Here is a 21429-nt window from a genome sequence, read left to right as displayed (position 1 = left end):
CCCAGCTGCCAATATGAACATCTCTTTGCTTAAAGGTTCTTTCTATGAGGCTTCTGTGCCCATTGACAGTTGCCTGGAAATGTTGGGGACTTAGCATCATCAATCAATTATAATAGTAAAGCTAGTGTGTGTGTGAATGCACCAGCTCTATCAACTTTCAAGTGATATGCAAGCATTTTGACTGGCTTAGCTCAGCTTGTATTGTCAGCCTTCCCTCCTCCTATTATTGTCTTGTTTCCCTAGTCATCTCTACACATTCCATTTAAACTACCTACACGCAAACCCTCATCTTGATCTACAATTGAGGGAGCTCACACGAAGACAAATATATCTGGAGGTATTATTGTGTTTTAACTAAATCGCCGCATCTACTAACTCATAACAAGAATTAATATTATTACAATAATTGATGCTTTAGTGACTTATTATATGATCTGAGTGTTTGAATGCTTTTCCTTATTTATCACAACCAGCCCTATGAGATAGAAAGTACTATTATCCCCATTTTACAAGACAGCAAACTGAGGTTTGGAGAGGAAAGGTAACTTGGTCAAGGTTGTGCTACTTGACAATGATGATACTTTGTTTCATTATACTAGTAGTTGAACCTAGACTTTCTAATGCTAGAGCCTAGTTTTTAACTCTAGAAATTAAATTACACACACACACACACACACACACACACACACACACACACACACACAGTCTGAATAAAAGGAAGTAGCTCTTTGCTGGCAGAAAGTTCACAAAGAGATGGATTTTTTCCTGAAGGACCTACTCTAGCAACCTAAACTCGCTAATGCCATGTACCCTTATCTTTTAAAGGCCCAAGAAGTACTTTGAATGTGTAAATATTTAAATAAAATGTTGAAGCCTGGAAAATCCAGGTTTTTCTGCAGTTCCTCTCACTGTAAGGGAATTGGTGATTAGAAAAAATAATTGGTCTGAAAATAGCTTCATCCCATTTGTTTAGACAATTAAGCCCATCATTGAAGTTAATTTATGAGAGGAATAACAACACATGGGCAGATTGTCCTCTTCATCTAGACAATCTTCATGTTTTCTCATTCTCTCTCTTTTTTACCGTCCTTTCTGCCTCAATTGCCGTCACTTCTCAGTGTCTTTTAGGAGCAGATGTTTCCTACAGCAAATTTTTTTCCATCTCCAAATTCAGGCACAATTTATTTTATCTACTTGTTTCTAAAGATGTCTGCTATCTCCTCTCTTCTAAGTGTTGTGATAACCAGTTGATTTCTTATCGCCTGGTTTTTATCTGCTACAGTCATTTTTTATTAAACATCCCTCATACTTCTTGCATTTTGATATTGAAGCAGAATAATCACATAGAGTAAAATAGAAGCAAATGACTCTTGTACATGTAAAGGAAAAAACTAATCACAACTTTAAAAGATTACTGTACTTTATTATTATTATTATTTGTTAATTCTCGCCAGAGGATATTTTTTTCTGTTGCTTTTTCAGAGTGGAATGGAGAGAGGGAAGAAGAGAGAGAGAGAGAAAGAGAGAGAGAGAGAGAGAGAGAGAGAGAGAGAGAGAGAGAGAGAGAGTCATATTGATGGTTGCCTTCATATGTATCCAACCAGGGGACAGGGAGCTAACCCGAAACCCAGACATGTGGGTTTTCAATGCCCTTGAGTTTTTAGAAATTAAATGACAACAGAAATTCAGGGTGCATTAATGGCAGGAGAACTTATATATGTCAGTTGGTTAATACCTATTTGCCCCACCAGTCACAAAGCTTTATTTGACAGGTATACCCTACTTTAATAAAGAGTTTCCTCCCCAGGGCCTTGTTCAGTGTTGGCCACATCATAGGCAATCAGGAAACGTTTTCTGGGAGAAGGAAGGAAGGAAGGAAGGAAGGAAGGAAGGAAGGAAGGAAGGAAGGAAGGAAGGAAGGAAGGAGATTATATACATTTATCAGGGGCCTCAAAAGTCTTATCTGCCTGGTGCTGCTTTAAAAACAAAGATTTGGAAAAATCTGTTTCCCTTCTGGTTCTTAGAGCTGCCTAAGTCCTTTTTTCAGAGATAAGGGAAACGTTTGCCCAAATGGAGAGTTAAAGGAGATTCCTTATCTATTTAATTAAGGCTGGTCCTGGAATGATGATGATGTGTCTGACTTTGATGAGAGATGGAGGAATTGGGAGAGGAGGAGGAGGAGAAGAAAATATTTTCTGATTACTCTTCTTAAACTATTTGATATGTATGTATATGTTTGCATGCATCCATTTGTGTATATAAAAAGAGATACACTTCTCTCCAGTTGCAATAATTTAGCAACCTTGTGAAGAAGAAATTCTCTTTTGGTCCATTTGACTAGCAGTCACTGCTGCTTAGGAAAGAGAACAATTAGGCAAGAGTGAAGGATGAAAGTGAACAAACAATGATCTAATGACCTATCCCCCACCCCCACCCCCAAGTTTCATCTTTTGCAAAACATACTCATCCTTCATGCTTTAGCTGACTGTTAGGGTAGTTCATCCTTAGGCACTAACTGTGGCATTGAAGACCTAATGTAAGGTTGTTATCCAACCTGACTTTGCCACGTAGGAGCTCTGTGACCTTGGGTAAGCTATTGAATGTGTTTGAGCCTCAGTTCCCCATATTTAAGATTGATATAATTCACCCATGTCAGGGGTTGTGGTGAGTTCTAAAATGAGGAAATGTATGGAAAGCAAGCTGTACCGTAGATGCTTAGATGTTCCTTTCTTGTCTCCTCTCTGAATTCCCTTTTTAAGCCTGTTTTCACCTTCCTCGCTTCTATGTGTCAGCTTATCAGTTATTGTTCCACAGTTCAGGTGGGTTGCCTTTCTGTACCGTGAAAGATAGAAAAAGAAAAATCACTTTAATTCACTCTCCTGAGAAGGATGAAATGCCAGAACTGAGTTTTAGGAGCAGCTTCAAACACAAGAGCCTGGTGTTAAATATTTAATTGTTATACACACCAAGAAAGAAGAACTCACCGTGATTGGTGCATCTTTTGGTTAGTGGTCTAATGTGGCAACTGAATCATTTAGTGAAAAAACAGAACTGCCAAAACCGTTTGGCTCAGTGGTTAGAACGTCTGCCTGTGAATTGAAGGGTCCCGGGTTCGATTCCGGTCAAGGGCATGTACCTTGGTTGCGGGCACATCCCCAGTAGGGGGTGCTCAGGAGGCGGCTGATCAATGTTTCTCTCTTATCGATGTTTCTAACTCTCTATCTCTCTTTCTTCCTCTCTGTAAAAAAAAATTAATAAAATATATTTTAAAAAAATAAAAATGAAAAACAGAACAAAGTTCTCCAGCTTCTCCCTCCAGCCATCCTCTTCTCCTTTCTGGAAGCTGCCAAGGGCAGGGCTCACCAGGGTCAGCCAGAATCTTTAGAGAGAGAGAGTGCCTACCCTCTTTTCCCATGTTTGCTCTCCTAGGATTCCCTCAGAAGAGACCTCTGAGCAGATCTCTTCTATTTCTGTGACTTATCCAACCTGTAAGAAATAGAGAAATGCCACTCCGTGGTGATTTTATCTATGCTTCTCTTTCTCTCATTCAGAACACCATAATTCCCCAAATTGAATTTTGAATGAGACACCGTTCACTGACCATGGGTACAGTGAATATATGCATAAATAAAATCAAACCTCTTTTCTCAAGCAATTTGTCTTCACTCTAGCCTGAAATTGTCTTCTAACACTGAGAAACAGACTTGATTTGGACTCTAACTTCATAGTTAATGACTGGGGATTAAGTATCTTAATCATCAACCAGAAAAGAAGTTTGTTTGATAAAAATAGAAATAAGGGAGATGCAGTTATTATATCATTGCCCACTAGTGGTCAGAAGAGAAATTGCTTGGGTCAGGTCTGGAGTCTACGAACAACTTGAAGAAATGACATTTATGAAAAAATAAATAAAAAAGAAAACAAACAAAAAACCAACAACTATTGTATTAAATTATCTGCATCAAGAACCTTGCAACAGGTTTGCAAGTTGGTGACTGTTAATAAAGCCTATTCATCTTACAGATGAGCTCTGAACAGAGTTCAGAGAGATTCAGTAAGGTTTTGAGGATCTTATAGTTAATTAATGGAGACACAATTGAAACCAAAATTTTCTGACCTTGACAAAGCTAGATCCCAAGGTCCTAGCTAACCACTTTATTACAGTGTGGGCTGGTGTTTCTTCAATTTTTGCAGACATACATAAAATTATAGCTAATAATACCAGGCATTTTTGGATGATGCTAAGCAAAGTTACCTACAAAGAGTGAGGACATCTCTGATCAGGTTTTGTTCAGGATGGCAGCCTAAGACACCAGACCCTAGAATCTTGTCTCAAGGCCAGGAGAGTAATTAAAACCTGTTACCTGTTTTTAACTTGCCAAATCAATGCAAGTTTGAAACTGTACAATTGATGAAATTGTATATCCAATAGCAAGCTTGGATCCTACTCATACTTTCATCACAGTGTCAAAATGTCCCACTTACTTTATCCCAGTGAAAAGAGTTTCTTAATAAGGAAGAGGCTAGGATTTTTCTTACAGAAGATTTTAAGATAGTTTTTTTGGAATCACATAAATCAACCAATTGTCTCTGCTTCTACTTCTAAATTTCCATTCCCTTAATCACACATTGTTCATCCATTCAATATCCCTTTATTGAGTACCTTCCATATCCAGGCACTATACACTGTATTCCTCAGTTGATCTGCTCATTCTGGACACCATCTATTCTAGAGTAGACTTCAATAGTTCTCTGAAATTAAGCACGGTTTAAGCTGCCTCCACATTTTGTAGAAAGTAGATACTATGATTCAAAGGTAGACCAGTTACTTATGTTTCTTAGTACCTGCATCTGTAAAAGAGAGGCGGGTAGAAAAAAGTGGCTGAGACTAGCTGGATTATCAGATGTCTTCTAGTTCTGACGTTTTTTGATCTACCAGCTTTCATTCTAAATATACTCTGCAAAGTAATCTTATGAGTCCTCTCAGGTATTGAGGGCCTTGTTTTCATTTGTAAAATAGACTTTGGATGCATTTTCTTCCAGAGCTGAGGTACTGTGATTTATCTAAACTTCTACTCCATGTTGCTCCAGAGCACATCCTAAGTGAAGGAAAGAGTGGATGCTTTTCTGCTGCTCCCTGGATTCTGAGAAGGTTCTCATCTCTCATTGGAGGATACTGTAGCTTGAGAAGACTGCTTCCAGAGTTTGAGCCAGAACTACCATGTCCCCTCTGCTTCTCCATGGGAGGCAGGGTTAAGGGAAGGCAATTAGGAGCAGGAGTTCCAGCTTCAGATTGCTTGGGGTTAAATTATGACTTCTTCCTTTCTGTGGGCCAAGTGATTTAGCCCCAGTTTCTTAATCCTACAGTTGAGCTGATAATAATTTGCAGGGAAGTGATGACAACTAGAGGCAAGAATACTTATGAAGCACTTGGAATTGAGCTTGAATCATGAGGAATAGTCAATAAGCTATTTTGTCAAGTAAAAATGGTTGGTTAAATGTTGTCTCCCAAGTTTGAGTGCCTTTGAACCTAAGGAAATGTAATAGAGTATGGCTTGGGAAATGAAGTCTGACTAATGGGCAGTGAGAAGGCTGGTGGATGAGATTAGTAAAGGGCCTAGACTGTGTCTTCTGGCTAAGCAGTGGGAAGAATAAGAATGTGTGGGCATATTTTCAAAATAGAAAAAAATATATATTTTAGATCTTCCAATACATAACAACGTTCCTTTTGATCCTTTCCTTTCTCCTGTCTCTCTTCTCCTTCCCCACCCCTACTCATCTTTATTCTTTTTTCTTACTTCCTTTCTTTTACCAGGCAAAGGTAAGAGTTTATTTTGGCCTTTTAAAAAAATATTCAAACTGTGTTTCTCTCATGACCAGGGAAAGGCCAGATAGGTCTGTGACTTATTGATCAAAAATGGAAGGAAACATGTTGGCAGGAGTCAGGTGGCTCTGCATCCAAATGAGCCTGAGCCTCATCGTGAGAATCTTGGAAAGAAAATGCCTCTATTCCGATGGAGGGTGCATTGCAGGCCCAAGCTTTGCAATGGGGTAAGGGGAGAATGGCTGTGCCCTTGGTCTCCCATCCAGAGGGAAATCATGACATCCAGCTCCTTCTGTTTGTGGTAGTAGTTTATGAGCCTCCAGGCTGGGATGGGGACTGGATTCATGTGCCCTGGGATTTGAAAGCTTTGCCTCAGCCCAGTTTGCAGAGAAAAACACCCAATGCAGCCTCATCAGTTAATTTCAAGCCTTGCTCAGAATAAACACCCAGGCTTAGACTGTCATGGAAAGAAGCACTGCCAGTGTGGATTGGGAGCAGAAGTTTTGACAGGGTGGCTGCACCTGATGGCAGGGGCTGAAATAGGGAGAAGCTACGATTGAACATGTTGGGCAGTGTGCTCACAGTGTTTGTCTCTGCCTGTGTCATCCTTCTCCACACTATCTCTTTGATTCTCAAAACGGCCGTGGATTTACAGAGCTCTGAATAATAGGGATGCACAGATACAATCTGACATAACTGAGCCTCAGAAGAAAACCAGACTCTTCATTCACAATCGGATAGATGTTATAAGGGACCTTAGGCGTCTTCCACAATTTCCCTGTCAAAGCAGGAGGCTTTCAACAATAACTCGGGCCATTGGTCATCCTGCCTTTTCTTAGATGTTTTAATGAACAGTAATCTCACTATGTCTTGAGGTCACTCACTCTATCGCAGTCAGCCAGCCCTCTTTAATCCTGCTTTGCTGTATGCCCCAGGCATGTCATGGGTGGGATAAATTAACTCTTTATCACTGACACCCAACTCCAGCTCAGTTTAGATTTTGGTTTCCAATTTCATCAGCACTCCTTCCCTCAAATGTCTTATTTTTCTTCAAATTCACCAACACCACCTCAATTAGCTCCAATTCACACTGGTGGGCCTAGTTTTAGAAGGACTGCACCTTCCTTTTAGCTATGGTTTCCTTGAGTGCCACCTTTTATTCTGTACCAAATAAAGATGTTCTGTTTTACCCATAATCATTCTTTACTTCACAAGAGATACTGTGTTCTTTCTGCTTTAGAACTCTCTGTGGGAGCATGTACATGTTCTCAGGAAGGCCTTCTGGTGAAAGTAACAGGTGTGTGCCAGAAGCCAATTCCAGCATGTCATAATTACAAGGGTTTCACTAAAAGATTGATGATACTTGGGGACTCAGCAAGGACTGAATCACATATGTAATCACCTGTTGGCATGGCTAAAAGGCACTTCCCCCAAACCTGAATAGGATAATTGTTTGCTGCCAGACAGCTCACGGCATCTCAATCTACATGTTATTGCCTCCTCTTGGCCAAACACCTGAACAGCCTTAGATTATGCCCCAATCTGACAATGCTTCTATACCCTACCCTTTGAAGTGTATTATCTCCACATTGCCTGAGTCCTTGTCTCAGGACTCTTGCTATTAAAAAGCAAGAGTCCTGAGACAAGGAGAACTTTAGCTCCTTTAGCTGAAACTCCTCTGATCCCCAATGCCTTTCAAAATTATCTTCAGTCTTTGGACTCTTACTTAATCTATGAACAGCCTTTCTCCAGATTGCTGAATCCTTTGTAATGTTGGAATAAGAACTGTGGCAGGTGTGTGTTTTTTAAACCTTTATCAAAACTGTGTATCAGGGCAGGCAGTTGATTGTCAATGTCCCTGACCTGAGGTGGCTACCCTTCCTTCTCAAGGCCCCTTAACTCACTCTTAGGAGTTAGGCAAATATTCATCTCTTCTTTTTCAGCCGAAGGTCCTTTAGTCAAAAGTCTCCGGTATGTCCACTCATTCCTGGCCCCTTGATATGGTCTTACTCTATACATTCCATTATAAGAAGTAAAAATTCTAGCTGTGTTAGCCCATGAAAATAATTTGTCCAGATCTTTCTATTCTGACCTTGATCTCATCCTGATTCTTGAACTGTTTCTGTTTCTCTTAGAAGATGACTTGGATGTTTTTCTCTAACACTGTCCTCAAATGAAGTGCCTGAAATCCACCTACCTCCCTGTATATAAGAGCAGGGTGGATGGCAAGCTCTCCTCCCTTTGCCCTATCTTTGAGGAGCCTGATCATTCAGATCAGACCCTCTGGACCTTTGTCTGGAAAAGAGCAATGGGCTAGAAGTCTAACCTGCAATCCAGAACTCCTCCATTATTTCTCTGTTGTAAGTAACAATGAATACTAGGCCCAAGGTAGACTTTCTCCAGCAATATAAATGCAAAGCCTATCTCCTAGTAACATCCATTGGTTTGTGTAATTGTAGTTGAGCTCTGCAGGACCTGACAGTATCCTTGTTAGATAAGAAAAGTTCTCTCTGAAAAAGGAAAGGAGAATAGGGGATACCATATGGCAACTGCCTTTTTTTAGGGTGGTATAGAGCTAGTAGTTACTCAGGGTCCAGATCGCAGATGTCTCTTTCTAGCACTGGTCTTGCCACATACTGTGGTTCACCTCTGGGCCTCTGGGAAGGAATGCGAGCTTAGGAGAGAAACATCATATTGCCAATGCCTAGGCATACTAACAGGCACCACTGAAAGTAATGAGACGTGCTCTGGAGCTGAAAATTTAACAGGTGTGTTCTCCCTGGAGAGTTCAGGGCTGCAGCAGGCTTCAGGCCTCCAGCCTTATTTTGTTTGCACATCAGAAACTGCTCGTGCATGAGAGACAGACAGCTATTGAATTTTCTACTTGAAGCTATTGATATTTTCTGATAGTTTTCTTTTCCATTCTCTTCTCTCCTCATAAAGATTTATCAAACTATATTTCTGGTGCTGCCTTTAAAAGCCTCTCTAGTGAGGGAGAAAAAGACCAACATTTATTTAGTACCTATCACAGGCCACCAAATATGCTAGTCATTTTTTTGCATGCTCTATTATTATTATTATTATTATTATTATTATTATTATTGTTATTGTTATTGTTATTGTTATTGCTATTTGTTAATCCTCACCCTAGGATATTTTTCCACTGATTTTTAGAGCGAGTGAAAGGGAGGGGGAGAAACAAAGACAGAGAGAAACATCTATGTGAGAGAGGCACATTGTTTGGTTGCCTCCCACATGTACCCCAACCAGGGCCAGAGATTGAGCCTGCAACCAAGGCACATGTCCTTGGCCAGGAATCAAACTTATGGACCTTTCAGTTTGCAGGTCAATGCTCTATTCACTGAGCCAAAAAGACTAGGCCTGCTCTCTCATTCTTATCAGGAAGCAAAGTGTGAGCCAGATTATCACAGTGTAGGAGGAGCAAAAGGCTTTGGATTCTCAGAAACTTTGGTTCAGAATGCCAGTTTTATGTGACCCACAATTCATCCCTTTGAACCTATTGCCAAAGGTTTCCTAGGGGCTAATAACACCTCCACAAGCCACTGCTGGAAGGATGAGCCCTGAGTGGAACAGTGTGGTACTATCTCCAGGACAAACTAGGGACTCAATAGCCTTTCCAACAAGCCTTTGAGAGAGACCTTTTTATCCCATCTTACAGATGATTTAGAACTTAGAGACTTAGTCATAATTCTAAGACTTGAATTGTTACATATCTTATCCTGGGTCACATAATGGCAGAACTAGATGTCAAACCCAGGTCAGTCTGTTTCCAATTTAAATGCCACTACGATGGCAGAATTGAATACTTATGACATGGACCTTGTAAAATGTAAAATATTTATCACCCAGCCCTTTAAAGAAATACATAGCTAGCTATATCCCAAATAATATGCAAGAATATAGAACCTGTTCTTATTGAAGAACTCTGAGACACAGAAAACATTCATCAAGGTCTCCACACCAGTACAGTAAATTTAGTTTCTGGCAGAGAGGTTAAATATGGTTGTGGCAGAGGGAAAATGTATTATTTTGTAAGTTGCCTTTGATATTAAGAAGAAAAAAACATAAAAACATAAAGCTATTCAACATGTTGCAATTAATAAACATATAGTTCAAGTCTATAATTTCTGTATAGATTAGAGAGAGGGAGACAGTGCCATGTGGACTGATTGTTTTTCCTTGTGGGAAAATGGTAATGGGCGTGTCATCCTACAGACCAATGAGTGGCAGCAGTCCCTTAGTGATGCCCACAGATAGTGCCCAGCAGGAGGCTGGGAGGACTGCCTCTGCTTGATCATCGAAGAGTGGAACATCCTGGAAGGACACATTGTGCTTCACTCAATGTTCAAGGAGGTTGTAACTTCCATGACTGAATATTTTTCTGGGTAACCACAAACAATTTGATGCTTTACTATAAAAATGAGGTATCATCTCACGCCTGTCAGAATGGCTATCATCAACAAATCAACAAATGACAAGTGCTGGTGAGGATGTGGAGAAAAAAGAACCCTCATGCACTGCTGGTGAGAATGCAGACTGGTGTAGCCACTGTGGAAAACAGTATGGAGTTTCCTCAAAAAAAAAAAAAAAATGGAACTCCCATTTGACCCAGTACTTCCACTTCTAGAATATATCCCAAGAAACTAGAAACACCAATCAGAAAGGATATATGCAACCCCGTGTTCATAGCAGCACAGTTTACAATAGTTAAGATTTGAAAACAGCTTAAGTGCCCATCAGCAGATGAGTGGATTAAAAACTTGTGGTATATCTACATGATGGAATACTATGCTGCTGTAAAAAGGATCTCCTACCATTTGCAACAGCATGGATGGAGCTGGAGAGAATTATGCTAAGTGAAATAAGTCAAATAAGTCACATGATCTCACTCATTTATGGATTATAATTAACAACATAAACTGATGAACAAAAACAGATCCAGAGACAAAGAAACATCTATCAGATGCTCAAACCTCAGAGGGAAGGTAGAGGAGGGTGGGGTCTAGGTGGAGAGATCAACCAAAGGACTTGTATGCATGCATATAAGCCTAACCAATGGACACAGACACCAGGAAGTGAGGGCATCAGCAGGTGGAGGAGCCACTGGGGGTATAAGGACACATATGTAATACCTTAATCAATAAAGGAAAGGCAAAAAAGCAGAAAATTCTGCTTTGAATAAATTAAATAGTTCTTTATAAGCAGCTTTCCATGCAGTTTTTTACTTCCTCTGTCTTTAATGTCTGCTTAATAAAATCACACATTCAATTATTTTAAAGAGCCAAGAACCAATAAGGGATTTGTTGACCCATTGCTTAAAGCTTAGAAATTCAATTTGCCTCATCTTCATTGTTGGCAGATAAGACCCAGGTTGAGGGTTATGAAAGCTATTGGACATTTTAAACTCATTTTGAAGAGCTGAGAGATTTGCCTTACTAAGTCTCAGCTATACCTGTACAGAATGAATTTCATTACTGATGCTATCACAATCGCCATTTCCCCAGGTTTTCATCTATTGTATCTCTAGATTCAGTACCTTTTTCAAATTGTTAATATACTAATGTACTGAATTCTGGCAAATTCCACTGTGATTTTTGTCTAGGTAAGAATTTTCAGCTGTCAGAGGGGAAGGGGGCTGGAGGCTGAATATGAAGGTGAAGGGATTAAGCATAGATACAGATAATGGTATGGCAATTACAAGAGGGAAAAGGAGATGGGGGAGGGGTAGAAGAGGGTAAAGGGGTATAAATGACGATGGAAGGAGACAACTTGGGGCGGTGAACACACACTACAATGTACAGATGATGTATTATAGAATTGTACCTTTGTAACTTACATAATTTTATTAACTAACTAGAAGCCCGGCACATGAAATTCATGTGCGGGTACAGCTCCTAGGCCTGGCCTGTGATCAGGGCCATCTTCTCCAGTTCCCTGCAGCCAGCCCCACCCTGCCACCACCCAACCCAGGTTCCTCATTCCCCATCATGTGATCAGTGCCTGCTGGCTGGGAGAAGGGACTGAGAGTGGTCAGTGCGTCTCATAGTCCCTGGTCCAGTGGTTGTTCTGGTTGTTCTGCCTTTAGGGTCAATTTGCATATTACCCTTTTATTATATAGCATAGAGGCCTGGTGCATGTGTGGGGGCAGTTGGCCTTCCTTGAAGGGAGCCCTGGATTGGAATGGGGTGTCCCCATGGGGCTGGGGCCGGCCTGGGTGAGGGGCCGCCAGTGTTTAGCCCTCTAATTATGTAATTCATGCTGCAGTTTGAAAACAACTGCCCTATGTCATACTTGTTGCTTCTCCTCTTTATTTTATGTGGCAAGCCCTATATATTTTTTTCCATTTGGGTTTTAAAAAAAAAAGAAACAAAACCAAAACAAAACAAAAAACTTTTTTTTATTCCATCTAAAAATGCCTTCCTTGGTTTTTCCCTTCTCTTAATTTTGTTGTAGCTAAAAATATAAAAATAAAACCATTGCAAGGGATATGTCTCTTAAACCTTGCTTTATAGTTGTTGGTAACAACTATTATCTCCTATGCAATAAAACAAGCTTTCAAATCTTGTCTCTAACACATATCCTCTATCACCACAGACTAATTTTGCCTCTGAAACTCTCCTAATATTGTTCTACTTCTTAACAATTTATTGCTACCTCTATGATGTATAATTCTTATTAAGCTGCTACTCAGTCTCCTTTTGTGCAGTGAGTAAAAGGTTATCTTTTCAATAAATGATTCTGGGTCAATACCATTCCCATAAGCAAAGCCCGAATCTTTTATTTTAAAATATACACAAAAGCATATTTCTCTAAAGTAATTTTTTTAGACTATAGAAACAATAGTTTCTAGAAGTCATCACAGGATAATATTCTAATATTATTTAAAGTATGAAAATATTTCTTACAGAGGCCTTAAATGGAAATCAAACAGGAAAAGTTGATAAAACAGATAATATTTGAATAAACTTTTGATCTTCAGAAAACACCACTCAGACAAAAAACAAGCCAGGGTAGACAAATATTTTTGCAATATGTATATCAGAAAATGACTTTTTTTTTTTTCTAGTGCGAGTGGTGATTAAATGGATGTATCAACTTTGTCAAAATTTATTGAGCCTCTATATTTAAAATGTGTACTTTTGTGTGTGTGTTACACATCTATGCAAATTGATGGCCTCATTTTTCATAGGACATCTAATACCTTTGGGATTCATTAATTTATTCAGCACTTATTAAATACCTATTATACACCAGAACACTAAGGTAGGCCAGGATTTACAGCTGTGAAGAAAATGCAGTCGCTACCTTCATGGAGTATATACAACTTTGGTTATTTGCAGCTTTCTGTAGCACACCTGTGTAATGTCAGAATGATTAAGCAAAAGCCACTATAGAGCTGAATAAAATATGCTTATATATTTGGTTCATATATAGTTTAAATGGCATTCATATTAAGAGCAAGCATAGCAAAAGTTAACATAGCTAACATGGCTTTGAGCTGATGTCCTCCATCTGCCCCTCATGATGCATGTTCCAGTCTTTCCCTTTCTCCACTAGGAATCTGATTTGTATGGACTATATTAGGCATCTGGAAAAGTATAGCCTGATTATGTAAATAAAGTTTTATTGAAACATATTTAAACTCATTTTTTACATGGCTATTCTTAAGAGACCTTAGGCTGAAATATTTACTGTTGGTCTCTTTATAAAAACAACTGAACTCTGGATTACATCAATGGCTTTCTTGCCTTCTAATTTCTACTTGGGTAGGTCAATGGAACAAAGAGCTAGATAGAGATTGAAGAAAGGGAAAAGAATGAGTTCTCTGCAAGCGCTCCTTGGGCTAAGGAGTCCCTCTGCCAAAGCTCTCAGCAGCAACCCCCCCCCCACACACACACACACACACACACACTTTGTTGTTGTTGTTAATCTTAACCTGAGGAGACTTTTCTCATTGATTTTTAGAGTGATTGCAAGGGAGGGAGGGAGGAAGGGAAGAAGGGAGGGAGGGAGGGAGGGAGGGAGAGAGAGAGAGAGAGAGAGAGAGAGAGAGAGAGAGAGAGAGAGAGAGAGAGAAAGAGAGACAGAAACATCAATGAGTTAGAGAAACACATCAAGTGGGTGCTTCCTGAAAATGCCCCAACTGGTATCAGAGATTGAATCTGGAACCCAGGTACATGCCCTTGACTGGGAATCAAACCTGTGAACCTTTGATGTATGGGTCAACACTCTAACCATTAAGCAACACATGCCAGGCCTCTCAGCACCTCTTAAGGCAGGTTTCTCTTCCTTATTCTTGTCTGCTGGGTCAAATAGCTCCATCTTTTCATTCCTTCCCATACTGTGATGGTAATAGCCCTGCGTTCTCTCTTGTGGTTTTCCAATGTCTTTTGCATATCTTTGCAAATTGTCCTTTTATTGAATGCTCCTCAAATTACTCTAAACTGTGTAAGCCATATATTCTCCAAGGGGACTTTGGCTGTTAATTTGTTAAGTACTTATTGCTGGCCAGACACTGTGTTAACAGCTTAATATTCATTATGTGACTTAAACCTGACAAAACAACTCTGTAGGATAGATATTATTATCATTCTCTTTTTACAAATGAGGCAGCTCACGTTCAAGTCTGGAGGCTTTACAAAGTTTGCACAGCTAAAAGGTAGCAAACCTCACTGGAATCCCTGCTATTGGTTACAGAGCCTCTAGAACGAAAGATCTTAACCATTATCTCAATGATTTTCATCACATTATAGTTTTCTTGGCAATGATTTATGGTTTCATTAATTATATCACAACAATGGATCTGAAATTATTATCTTCTTACAGGTAGATAAATCAAAGCAACTATAAATTAAATGGTTTTCTCAAAGTTTCTATAAGATAAAGTTTAACACAGCCAAGTTTCATGCATTTAGGTCTGACATAAATAACTATACAGTCATCATTTATCAAATCATCCATTTTGAATGATACTTAGAATTTTTTGCTATAAAAATTACATATATATATATATATATATATATATATATATATATATGCACTCATATCATTATATACTCTACTTGTCCTAACGGGTTCTCATGTGTGTAGAGTAATGTGGTATATGTTATATGTCTGAGATAGGGATTAGGAGGGGGAAAAAAATAAGAGGCTGGACAAAATTAAATTTTCTATATGAGTTAGGAATTGTTAGCTTTTTTTCTGGTCTTACAGTATTACAAGTTAATTAATTTGAACAAATTTAAAAAGTAGAGCTAGTGCTCACTTCGGCAGCACATATACTAAAATTGGACCTATACAGAGAAGATTAGCATGGTCCCTGAACAAGAAAAAAAATAATAATAAAAAGAGTGGAGATGAAGTGCTTTCCTATGTTGCTGGGATTTGATTGGTGAGAAATAATGTTTCAGCCAGGTTGCCAACTAATCTCTAATGGTTGGCTTCCTACAGTTCATTCCATTCCAAGTAAAGGGTCTGGCCAAGATCACTGCTGGAGGCACACGGATTCTGCATTCCATGTTTAATTGGCCCCCTGAAAAGAGAAACAGGTAGCAAGCATCCAAAAGGTCCTGGCTACTTCCTCCAGCCCTAAGGCAGGAAGCACAAGGAAAGTTCCTCCCATTGGTCTCTGTAAAATATTTTTTATTGCCAGTTTCTTGTTGTGAGCACAAATGCTCCTAGTTGGCGCTCCCACATTCAGAAAATGTATATTTTAGGAAAAATTGTCTAAAAACAAAGATTATATATATATCCTATTTGTTAATATATATATATATATATATATATATATATATATATATATATATATATATATATATCCAGGTAAGAACTTGGAGTATATGCTGTGCATGTGTGTGTATACATATGTGTGTATGTGTTTTTAAATCCCTTGTCTTTGATGATATCCTATCAAATCCTTCTTTCCTGGGTTTCGGGTACAGTGGAGTGAGGGGAAAACCTAATTTGAGCTGCCATTTACAGGGATAACATTGGCCTATCCAACAGGTAGAACAATCAGCCTTTGTCATGTGTCCACATCAGCAGTCAGTGAAGAAAACATTTTTGTCTGTTTGTTTGTTTAAGTCCGGGAGTGCATCAGCTCAATCACCAAAGAGAGCTTTGATAGCAGTGTGCTAAGCAGACCGTGGTGTCTGCTCTTGGTATCCTGACTGCATCCTTCCCACTCCCTCACTCCCAGCCTGGGTTGCTTATTCAGCAAGGCTTGTGGAATGAGGCTTAATAGAAATATCTTTCACGTTTTATATGCCTTTCTCTACTGTAGGTATTTGTTAAAAATAACTGGGTCCAGCCGAAACCGGTTTGCCTCAGTGGATAGAGTGTTGGCCTGCGGATTGAAAGGTCCTGGGTTTGATTCCGGTCAAGGGCATGTACCTTGGTTGTGGGCACATCCCTAGTAGGGGGTGTGCAAGAGGCAGCTGATCGATAATTCTCATCGATGTTTCTAATTCTCTATCCCTCTCTCTTCCTCTCTGTAAAAAATCAATAAAATATATTAAAAACAACAACAACAACAACAAAACTGGGTCCATCCCATTTAGAGTCACAGCTTTTTTCCTTATTATACATTGCAACAATCCTTATAATTGTTTTCTCATCTGACTGTGAAGTCTGGCTCTTCTTTCTACACAAGTTTTATTGAGCTTATCTTTTCAGACACAGTCACACCTCAGTGAGTAAGCATGATTCAAGCCCACAAGGCTGTCTTTTCATTTGAACCTCTGTAATTCTTTGATAAGGACCAATAGCTAGCTCCTTTGTTGTTTTTGTTGCTAACTGATGATTTCTCGAGTTCTTGCTTCACTTGGCATATTGCATTTTGGATACCTAGTAAGTGACCTTGCCTGTGGAACTTAATCCCAACCTTTGCCACTGTAACTGCTCTTGAAATTAAATCACTGCTTCTGTCCTCATCTGCTCTTTGGTCTTGCCTCATTGTCATTATCAAGTCAATCTGGGTACATCTACAAGTGTCTTCAACCATTGAAACTCAGTCTAAAAAAGAAATTTTCTTCAATAATGGATTGAGGATGATCTCAGCTATTCTGTTAGAATTTCTAGGCCAGATTTTTACTTAATATATATTTTATGCAGACGGATTCTCAATGGGAATAAATATCTCATTAATAAAGCATTAAGAACATAAGCCTTGAAGTCAGGCAGGCCTGCAGTATTAACTACTCCTCTTCAGGCCTCAGTTTTTCCATTTATAATAAAAATGTTAATAGCAGCACCTATAATATGAGGGTGCCATACTTATGGAAGTAATACTGCCTACAGACCTTTTCTCCAAATACTGGGCAAAGATAAAATAAATAGTCTAGGAATTAGTATTTTTATTATTATTAATATTCAGCCATCTTCAAATACTATAACGAGATGACACATTCTCTAATTTGGAGTTCCTAGTCTGGCAGTAGATCCTAAAAACCAATGTGGCTGATGAAAGTATGAGTAATATTAGAACTAACACAGCAGTCATAATGACAAAAGGACCTGGTGCATGGGCTAATTGATTGGTTGCTCCAGGGCTAAGAAAACACTGCCTCAGTAAATGTCACCTTGAGTCCCTTGGATAATCCTGGAATTCAATAATAATGACCTTACTCATACTTGGGTCCAAAGCCTACCCCATGGAATACCTTGCCTTTATGAGATAACATTGAGAAAAATATAACCCATGACATTTATTTTAGGAAATCAAAGGACCAGATGTCATCTTCAGTGATTTGTGCTTATTTGTGTATGTCTTTGAATACAGGACATGTACTATTGATTTTCAACCAATTACACAACATCTTCTGAAGCCTGACCTTGGATTATTTGGGTCACAAGTGGAAAAGTTCCTTGGACTTTTAATCAGAACATTACTATCCAGGCAGAGAGTAGGGGGAAGCAGAAGATGTGAGGACAGCATCCAAGATCTGTGATTAATGTTTTTTTGAACAATTTCCTTCTTAACAAAGCTAATATGAAGAGAGACTTCTAATTAGAGAGCTGGAACTGTGGAATAACACAGCTGTAGAGATCCTTAGTCCAAGCCCCAATTTTACAAAGGAATAATCTTGGGCCTGGAAGGATGGATCACTGATAGAGATTAGCCAAATCCTCAAATCATCTCCTCATACTTCAGGTTCGGTTAATGTCAATTTAAAATCTGATATTAGTTCTCTCAAGTTATGAGGTGAAGTACCACTGGACTATATTAATGTAAGACCATCAATCAGCAACTTTTAGAGAACAGTGGTTGACAGCATGGCATTGACATCAAGCAAACCTAGGTTCCAGACTTGGTTCTACCAATTCCTAGCCATGTGAGCCTTGAACAAACACACTCAACTTAATTTCCCTCAGTTGTAAAGAGGTTCATTATAAGTTGCATCCCTTTATATTTCTATGACCATTAAATGATATAATGAAGATTAATAACTTAATACAGTGCCCAGCACAAACAAATATTAATCATTAATACTTAGTTATCATTTGTTTCAGTCAGTAGTCATTGTTAACAATTATCAGATAACTATTCAAACTAGTTTGAGCAGAAAATAAATGTATTAAAGATATTATATAGATCAATGGGTTCCCAGAAGGTTGAGAAGACTAGATTGTGAGGCTATGCAGTAGGAATAATGTACAAAATCGTGTCCTGAATTGATGTAGTGGTGACCCTGGGAATTGACCCTAAAATTTGCATAACTAACTCATGGATGCTGAATTCTGGAGGTCACACATCTAGAACCTCTGCACTTTTTCCAATCTAAGACATGTTGTACATGTGTTACTCTCAGCAAAGCTGTTTCTGCATAGGGCCTGCTTTTTCACACCACTAGCTCTTAAGAGTTATTTTTTATTGCTGTAATATATACATAACAGAAAATTTAACATTTTTAAGTGTACAGTTTTGTGGTATTGAATACATTCACATTGCTATGGATCACTTGATATTAGTTCAAAAAACTTGATATTAATGTATATTTTTGGTGGAAGCTTCTGTATCTGGTTTCTATAAAGGGACTTGGGGTCTCCTAGGTACCAAATTCCATAGATGTAGAAACAGTGTTCAAAAAATTGGTGCATTCAGATAGAAAAGTATCTGCTATAGTTCACCCCTTTTGGCCCAATAATAAATTATGCGCTTAGATGATTACATGTCAAACTAGAACAACAGTGACAAATAATTTTGGCCAACATAATGTAATTGTTCTATAAATAAAATGATATGCTCATTGTTTTTTCCTTAAAAAAATAGGAAAGTGTAATATTTATAGAAGGTGTCTCATTAGGAGTAGTTCAATTCCATGTTGTAGCTGGTCAAAGCATGACCTCAGTACCTAATCTATCCAATGGTATTTGGAATGAGATACCTTTGGAAAATTACTTCCATATGAAGTTGAACCCAACATTTGATCAGGGTCCCTTTAACACTGTGGTTAAGAGAAGGACTTAGGAGCCAGAGATGCCTGGGGAAAAAATACAACTCCATTATATCCTTGCTTTCTGACCCCAGGCAACCAACTTTCCTGTCTTTGCTGTCTTGCTTTTTTTTATTTGTGAGTACCTATTCCATATCTTAGAAACATTAAATGAATTAATACAGGTAAAGTGCTTGAAAAACTGCTTGGCACAAAAATAGACACTAATAGGTATTTGCTGATCGGTCACTCTATCCACTCTGCCTCTGGTTTCATGATGAGCCCCTTGATATTCTCTACATTATGGAATAAATTACTATGTCCAGTAACATAGTTGACATAACGTAGTTGGACAAAGAGGAAAACAGAAGGATTTTATTTAAGGTAAATAAACAGTAAGAGAGTAAATCTGGGAAGATATGGTGGTCTTGAGTGTGATGGCTGGTACTATTCTTCCTGATTTTACTCCCAAGCCCACGTGTCCTTTAAATTAATCATAAATACTGAATATTTCAACAAAATACAATTTGGTTGTAGTTTATTCAAGGCCTTTATTCTATGGTTAAAATTTACCCTAAATCCTAGCTCTAAAAGGTTAAGTAATATTTTTAAAAGGTGATGAATGGCTAGAAAGATGCAGATGACCTTGATAGCATCTTTGACAGTGAGCACTCAGATTATATTGCATTATTCAATACTTTGTGCAAATCATGAGAAAGGAGTCCCTGATGTGATTTATGATCCATCTCTAAGCAGAAGGCACAGTTGTTCTGTGATTGAATTTTGCTGGTGTAGTGAGCCCTCATTTTTTTTCAAACCTCAGAAATTCCCATTTACATGAGTAATTGAGAAATAATCTAATAGAAAAGAAAGTCTTTCTGCCATTTTTCAAAAATTTTTTCAGTTCAAACTTTTATAATGAGGATAAGAAATCAGTTTGGAATCCTCATGGAAGCAGTAAAAGTACATTTTTAGTTGCCCAGGATTACACAGTATATAAATAATGTTCAAAAGAGGCATCTGGCTTAAGGGGGTGTTAATAAAGGAAACTTATTGACATTTTACCTAGGATGTATTATTATTGTTATTATTTTTACATATCAAATACATGGCCAAAATTAGAAGTAATTTAGAATCTTATATATATCCCAAGTTTTATTAGACTCCTCAACTCCAAATCTAAGATAAAAATTTGAATCTTGTTAATCATTCAAGTTGTTAGCTCTTGTTACTACAAATACCAAATAGCCACCCTTCAGCAATGTCTTCAGTTAGAGATCCCAGGCTGTTTCTCACACATGTTCCCAAATATGAAATATCTGAAAATGTGGACCCCACAATTGCCCCAGAGGAGATGGGAAAAATCTGCAAAAAATCTGGTTGCTGTGTCATCTCTTCTTGTGGATTCCGTCTACTCCTGTACTCTTCTCTGAAAGCCACCTTTTTTAAAAAGCTATGAGCTGGATGGCTTCCTTCTTGGGTGAGACATTCAGGGTTGGTTACAGGATGCTTGGATCCCTTCTTGGAAACCCAGTGGTGGTTCAATTCGAACTGCATCTCTTCTGTTTCATTTATTTTTCTATCTTTTCAGAGTTTTATCTTTTTAGGAGGTGGCACAAAAACCGTTTTGTTTTTTTTTTTACTATTTCACATTGAGGAGGGTACCCAATGAAACATATCTGGCTAGCCGAAGGGTCAGAGAGAGAGAGTAAAGAATATGTGATTATTATTCTAATGGATATTTTGGTAAGCTTTTTTGAGTCGGGGGTAGGGAGGAAGTGATGAAATTGATACAGCCAGTGCTTTGAATTGTTCAAAGCTAACAGCATATCTTATTTATTACATTTCCCCATAGGGTACCCACCAACTATCATGTCTACCATGGTTAAAGTGGTAAAAAAAAAAATGGTCGCTATTCTAGCTTTTGGTAATTCACTTATTTTTGCTGTTCTGCATTGGGAAAATGATAAATTTGCCAACATTCTGACAAGTAAGAGGCAAACTAGCTGAAAAAAGACACCTTCTCCCCCCTCCATCTGTTAACTGACTCCAAATGCCTCCTTTGATATTGGCCATGCTAGCAGCAATTAGCAGAAGTCAAATGCTATCGTGATTATTTCCTCTAAGTTTGATTTTCGTGCAATTATATTA

This window comes from Pipistrellus hanaki (genome assembly GCF_964339955.1).
Source record: "Pipistrellus hanaki genome assembly, chromosome: 9".
Taxonomy (NCBI): Eukaryota; Metazoa; Chordata; class Mammalia; order Chiroptera; family Vespertilionidae; genus Pipistrellus; species Pipistrellus hanaki.
Note: the sequence above shows the minus strand (reverse complement) of the source record.